A 6,611-nucleotide genomic window follows, 5' to 3' on the forward strand; every position below is an offset into this window, starting at 1 on the left:
GTAGCGAGGTACCGTGCCGCGCAGCCACACCGGCCACTGCGACGGCCGCGGCGGAGCGAGCGCGTTCGTTCCTCTCGGGTTGATTTCCTGCGGACGACGTCGCGCGATGTGAGGATGTGAGGCGAAGCTGACGGGGGCGATCGCACCACGCGCGACACTCGACGGTACGAGCGGCGAAATTAATTGCCAAAGCGGGGATGTGAGTCGATAGCTCGCGCTTCTGACGAGGAGAGAGGGCGAGGAGGATAACAAGGGCAGAAGAGGGAGAGAGCGCGCACGGTGAGCTCACGTGACAACGCAGGGGGGTTGCGAACTGTCCGACGGTAGTACGTCGAGCGGCTGCTGCTGCTACTACCGCTTGCCGTGAGTTACTTGTTGTGACTGTGACAGCGGCGGCGGTGGTGGTGGTGGTTGGCGGTGGAAGTGGTTGTGGTGGTAGTGGTGGTGGTGGTGACGACGACGACGGCGGTGCTGTCCGGAGTAGCACTGCGGCTCGATCATCCGCGGCGAGAGGGAAGGTTGGCGTGGCCCTCGGGGTTACGAGGCCGAGAAAGTGGGTGTTGCCGGACGACGACGAGGACGACGGGGAGGATCGTCCCGCAGGAGGGAGATCGGTCGTCGGAAGCTCGTAGAAGGGAGGAGAGGCGGGAGGTGGAGAGGACGACCGGAAGAAGGATGCCCGTCGGTCGTCGGTCCTGGAGTCGACGTCAGCTCACCGCTGGCCTCCTCCACCTCGTCGATGACCCCGTGCCTCGTGAGTAATCGCGCGTCGCGGGTCTCCGCTTCCCCGGCTGCGACGCATGTCACGCTTCCTCTCTCTCTCTCTCTCTCTCTCTCTTTCTTTCTTTTTTACCCTGTACATGCAGGCGCGAGCGTTTGCTCCGGAGATGGATCACCCCTTAAGTGCCCGCACACAAAGAACGGTCACTCTGACGCCACGGTGAATACATTTTTATACCGTGGACTTATATCAACAGCCTCATCTCGCCGACGTCATTCTTGGATCGTTCACTCACCCCCTGGACGACATCGTTTGGGATGACGTCGCAGTTGTAGCTCGCGCGCATCCTGAAAGAGAGAGAGAGAGAGAGAGATCGGCCAGCGAGTGTCTCCGAATCGCTTTCGAGTGAGCCGAATCGTCCAGAACGATATTGTCCAAACGACGGAGAGAGCATTCGCAACAGCCTCGCCGCGCGCCTCACCAGCCTGAGGAAATAGAGGTCGGATGCAAATTACAAGCACAGACGGGAGGCGGTGCGCGCCGGGCACGATAATTGGGGCGAGGGGACGCTGCCTCGATGGGCATACTCAGCGCGAACAGCGAGGGGGATCGGGAAGGAAGGGGGCGGTACTCGCCCGTCTCTCTCGCGTTTCCCTCGCGATTTCTCCCCCCCCCCTCCCCCCTCCNCAGTCGCAACCCCGTCCCTTCGCCTGTGACTCTCGTATTTTTCCCCCCTTTCTTTCGCTTTCGGTAAACCGGAACCGTCAGCGCGTGAGCCTACGCCGTACACAGAGGGAAATCCCACGCTCCGCGACGGGGAAAGGGAGAAGGGGGATTATTGTGCGCGACGTATGCACGCGCCCTTTGCTCTCTCCATGCCCTTCTTCGCGCAACCCTCCTTCGTCGTTGCATGTACCACTGGTAATGTACACGGAATACCAGGAATAATACTCGAGGCTCGTCGACCGCTCGAGAATCTCGCCTCCTCTCCTTCCTTCTCACCTCCTCCCTCCCTTTCTCTCTCTCTCTCTCTCTCACACACACAGCCGGCGCACTTCTCTCTCTCTTCCGCAACCCTTCATGTGCACTGGCCCCGATTAGTCGTCACTTAATCGTTACCGGGAAGGGGGATTCCTCTTCCTCTTTGCATCTCTTACCCNATTCCCCTTCCTCTTTGCATCTCTTCCCCCCCCCCCCCTCCTCCCGTCCTCTTTACCCCCTCGCCCCTTTTCTCTTTCAATTCTGAAGGAGAGGCCGTGCGCGCTAACTACGTCATCGTGTCCCAGTGAGTCACGGCTTTTAAATTGATCTCCCCTCGCTCTGCCCCCCCGTCTCCCCCTCCCGGACGTCCATCTTCTGCCGTCGTTATGCGCGGCGGCCGCTATCTCCGATGTAGCTCCGATGTAGCTTCCTCCTCCCGGTGTGCACGTGAATCGGAAAGTGTCAATTTATTCAAACGCAGCCTCCTCGATCGCGCCCGCCCGCCGATTCAACGAACCTCTTCCGCGCGTCTTAATTTTCAACGGTATTACGTTCGCAAACGAGAAACGAAGTGTCGTTCTCGCGCGGAATCCCGATATTACCGTCCTCCGCAACTTGAAACGAGAACGAAAATGAACACACACCACCTTCGGGCGATCTCTCCCAATCAGGGAGTTTCTAACGGCCCTAACGCGCGCATACTTTCCGATTATTCTGAATTTGATCGAAAGAGAACCGACTCTCGCAGAGTCAATGCCAATCCTCCCCCCTCCCTTCGCCGTCAATCCCCGTTTCTCGCTCGCGTGCCTCGGCGGAAGACCGCTCGCCGCCGTCCCAGACCGATCGACTGCTCGATTTCTGGCGTGTCGATTTTCCACGAGCCGGAAATGCATATCCCGCGGAATTGGCCGTGACTACGGCGCGGAGCACGTTCGTCTAGCGACGTGGTGGTCGTTCAATAATTTAACAAGGTTACGGCTACCGCCAACACCGCTGTGGTAACCACCGTCCTCGTGGCGGGGCCTCGTAAGAAAATGATCGATCATGCGATGCAACCACGACACGGGATATAAGATAATCCCCCCTCTCGATGCTCCGCGGCCGCTCGTCGATTCCCTCGCGTGCCGCTGTCACAGTCGGGCGTATTACAGCCACGCTATTCCGAGTATCTGCGAAGTAGGTGGCATACCCGCGCCTACGAGGGTTGGAGTTTTTAAACGTGTGACGTGCACAATTCTCCGATACTCGACGCACGCGCGCGCGCACGAGCGCGCTAATCCGTTTCTCGCTTCGTGCGCGACACCGAGCCGGTTTTGGAATTGGATAACTACTTGTTGATGCGTTTTACTCTCCCCATTGTGTTACGCGAAATACGCGTTAACAGTCGAATCCGATCGATGTACCGAGGCTCCTTGAGTCTCTTCTTCTTTTATCGAGCGAACGGGAAAATAAAAATCGCACTCTCGGCGACGGTGATCCCAGGCGGGGCAAGTAGTCACGATTAAATGATAGTTCAAATGATAGTTGATTCTTACAATTCTTAACTCTTCTTTATTAATGGGAGTGAGCTCTTCAGCACCAGAGGGCAGAGATGAAGGGAGAGAAATAAATGGTTAGTCGATAATAAAATTAAGCGCATAAAAGAGTGTTCAGATGCAAACGGAGTGTCGTCGGAAAAAAGAAATGCACAGAATTGGAGTGCGTGTTCGCAGAAATAATTTAATCTATAGAAATTAAGCGAGAATTAAAGCCGTATAGTGTGCGACGGTTCTAGTTACGAGAAACAGAACACCGTCTCCGAAATTAGGAAGAACGTTAAGTCTCATGAGAAGCAATACATCTGAGCAATCAATGTAGCAATGAAGAGGTTCAAACATAAACATCAGATCGCAAATTCGCTTTACAAGAGGAAGGGCATGTAGTTTTTCCAATATAGATTGATAATTATGATCAGTAATCGCTATAGGAGAACCCATCCTATAGACCGCCGAACGTAGGAACTTACATCGCACTCGTTCAATAATGATCGAATGGAAAAGCGAGATTTTACAGTCACTCTCGTCATTTTCACGTCACGTTGACATCGTCGTGATTTTCTGCTCTCTCCGGGGACGTCGGCGGGCGGGAGGGTATCGATTCGAGTGGGCACGAAGATCCCGAGCACGATACTCGGGGGTCGAGTTCGACGGCAGGATTTTTCTCAATCACGCGAGAGAGGGTTTGATAAGCCGGCGATGACTGCAGGATCGCGCGAGAACAATTGCGAAGGTCATCGGTCAAGCGGATTTACGCCGATGGATCGCGACTTCGCCCGGTGGGATTCGACTTCGCAGTCCTCGCAGTCCTATTCTAATGTTACCTTCGGATACTCGTGCGCGCTCGTCTGTTTAGTTATGTAATAACGCGTATATCACGCGCGCACAGCTCGTTAATGCTGTGAAAGTCCGCTGTGAAAGTCGGCGGCCCCCGTAATTTCCCTCAGAATATCAGCGAATCTGCCGATCGCTACGTCCGTCGTGGCGTCCGTGCACGCGGGTATCCGTTCGCGTATTCCGAGTCGCGCGCGCAGCAAAACTCAATTCCTCTCTCTCTCTCTCTCTCTCTGCTACCGAGAGAAGGGCCTTCTGGGACGTTTCAATGTTAACGCACGTCCTATCCCTTTGGCATCCGAATGAAAATGAATGGTCGGGTCGAAACGTCAATAGCTTAATGACACAGAACGCCATTAATACCGATATCTCTCCTTGGGTAACGAGGGAGGAAGAGAGAAAGAGAGACTGCAAAGTTGAACGATACAGGTTGATATCGATTCGTTCCGCCGGCCATAATCGTCTTTAACTATTGACAATTTAATCAACTAGTTATTCAGTCGGAGCCCACTTTCGCGGGGAGATGAATAGAATCGAAAATTGACCGTTCGACTCGCCGTTATTAAATCGAGCCGCCGCTAAAGCGCTTTTATTTCGCTCCCTCCCTCTCCTCCAGGCCTCCGACCGCGATATCCCTAAACCGTGCGCCTATTCCGTTATCGATTATACTATTGTTTGACTAGTCGCATTCGATTAGCGGGGGCGCGCTCGCGCGAGATAAAGGGCATGGGAGCAATTTCTACGAAAACTCTCTCCCTATCTTCCTCTATCTCTCTCTCTCTCTATCTCTCTCTATCTATTCATCTGTCTTTCTCTCATCCTCCGGCCGGACTCGCGACCCGCTCTCGCACAGTGCGATGACTTGAATGGCGTAACAGATGTATGGCCCAAAGTTCATAGCCGCGTATAGCACCCTGACATTTCCGAGGCGCGACCGTTTCCAGAAAAGGTCAATCGATATAGAGCAGCATTCGAATCGAGGGGCGCGTACGGATAAGTCGGGTTTCCGATTCGTCGTACAAGCGCACCCTTCCGCCCGCCCGGAGTTCGCCGACTCTTCCTTGGCGAAGGAAGGACGTAAAGCGGAAATAGCTGAACGGTGTGCCGTTAATAGCCGCGTGGAAAATCCGCGAATAAATGTCGCGACCTGTCGCGAGATCTCGCTCGGGAGAGGTTCCGATAATTTGGACGGCGCGATGGATTAGGACGATCGACAGATTCGCTGACGACTTCCGAAGACACTTCTCTCAACGCTAAAAGTACCGGGAAGACAATAATAATAATAATAATTTTTAATCGGTTGATCGTTTTCGAGATGACGGCGAAGGGACGAACGCAGGCAAATCGGCGCGGCGAGTTGAGCGGGTCTCGTTACTTACTCGCGTTCTCCCGAAGTTGCGCGCCTCGAATCTTCGGCCGCTTGTAATTAGCGAACTGTTGAGTGAATTCCAAATTAGTCGAGCGGCGATCCGTCGGTGAAATTAAAGTCGAGTCGCTGTTTAGTGCCTTGTCTACAACTCAGTCTCGCAGCTTCATCTCGGAAAGGAATTTTCGCTCGCCGAGGGAACCACCCTCTTTCCCCCTCCCCTCTCTCTTCCTCTCTCTCTCTCTCTTTCTCACACTCCTCCTGACAACGTCCCGACAGGTATCCCGGTGCCAACGCGCTCGTATTGTTGCCAAAAACATATTTCCCGGTTACTATCCTCGCCATTTCCCCTCCTCCCTCCCTCGTTTCCTCCCGACCGGAATCTGAAATCACACTCCTGTGAGCCATAACTTTTCCGGGGTCTCTCTTATTGTCGTGCTCCACTTCCGGTCTTCAACAGCAATCAGTCGGAGTGCTCTATTCGACCTGAAACCCGAAGAGAAAAAGGCCGGTTTTGTCATTTTTAATCTTTGATCGCGGTGGTCGTTGAACCGGCGGCTTACGTAGATAGAGAGAGAGAGAGAGAGAGAGAGAGAACATCGGCAAATGCAAAGGAGAGACGACCGATGTTACCTATACGCGCGGCGCGCGTTATATTTACTCGGGCTGTGCAGCCCGACGGCGGAAGAGTATCGGTCTGTGTCTTTTCGTGTGCCTTCGCCCGCGTTACGTCACACCTCGCCGCGACGTAACGCCAAGGATTTCGTAAGCGAGCGTTCGTAGTGACCGAGGAATCGACGTGTTACTTTCGTCGTGGTACGTAGGCAACGTCGCAATTATTGAAGCGCTGCTGGTGCGGCTGCAGTGTGCCAGAGGTTATCGCATCCACTCGATATTGCCGATGAATAATAGACGGGGGCTGTTCAATTAAATATGACAGTCTAGAGGCTTGCAGCTCTTTATTTCCGTCTCGTCTCCCTCCCCCTTGGCCGAAACTTGCACACCTCATTATTTCCTTCTCCCCTCTTCCCTTTGCAGTCAAAGTCTGCGACTCAGTATTTCCTCCTGTCTTCTCCGCTTTTTTTTGTTCTGTTTATGTAACTGTCCGTGCTTGAAGAAACGGGGCCAACGTCTGTTTCTTCGGCTTTCCGTCGCGGAGAATCTTGAAATTCCC

At 54.0% G+C, this 6,611-nt stretch overlaps 1 protein-coding gene across 8 annotated transcripts in view; it reads left to right on the plus strand.

Annotated features, from left to right (window-relative positions):
* The window catches only part of LOC106745952 (uncharacterized protein DDB_G0284459), a 39,425-nt gene continuing 32,814 nt past the window's right edge, over positions 1 to 6,611 (plus strand). For 7 of the 8 annotated variants that reach the window (XM_014622010.1, XM_014622016.1, XM_014622013.1 and 4 more), the window contains exon 1: positions 1 to 754. The gene's annotated coding sequence lies outside the window, so the exon portion shown is untranslated. Of the gene's footprint in view, positions 755 to 866; positions 941 to 6,611 lie in introns of all 8 variants that reach the window. The other variant, XM_014622012.1, reaches the window with a different exon arrangement.

The sequence above is a fragment of the Dinoponera quadriceps genome, unplaced genomic scaffold, assembly GCF_001313825.1.
Source record: "Dinoponera quadriceps isolate SergipeBrazil2010 unplaced genomic scaffold, ASM131382v1 scaffold1872, whole genome shotgun sequence".
Classification (NCBI taxonomy): Eukaryota; Metazoa; Arthropoda; class Insecta; order Hymenoptera; family Formicidae; genus Dinoponera; species Dinoponera quadriceps.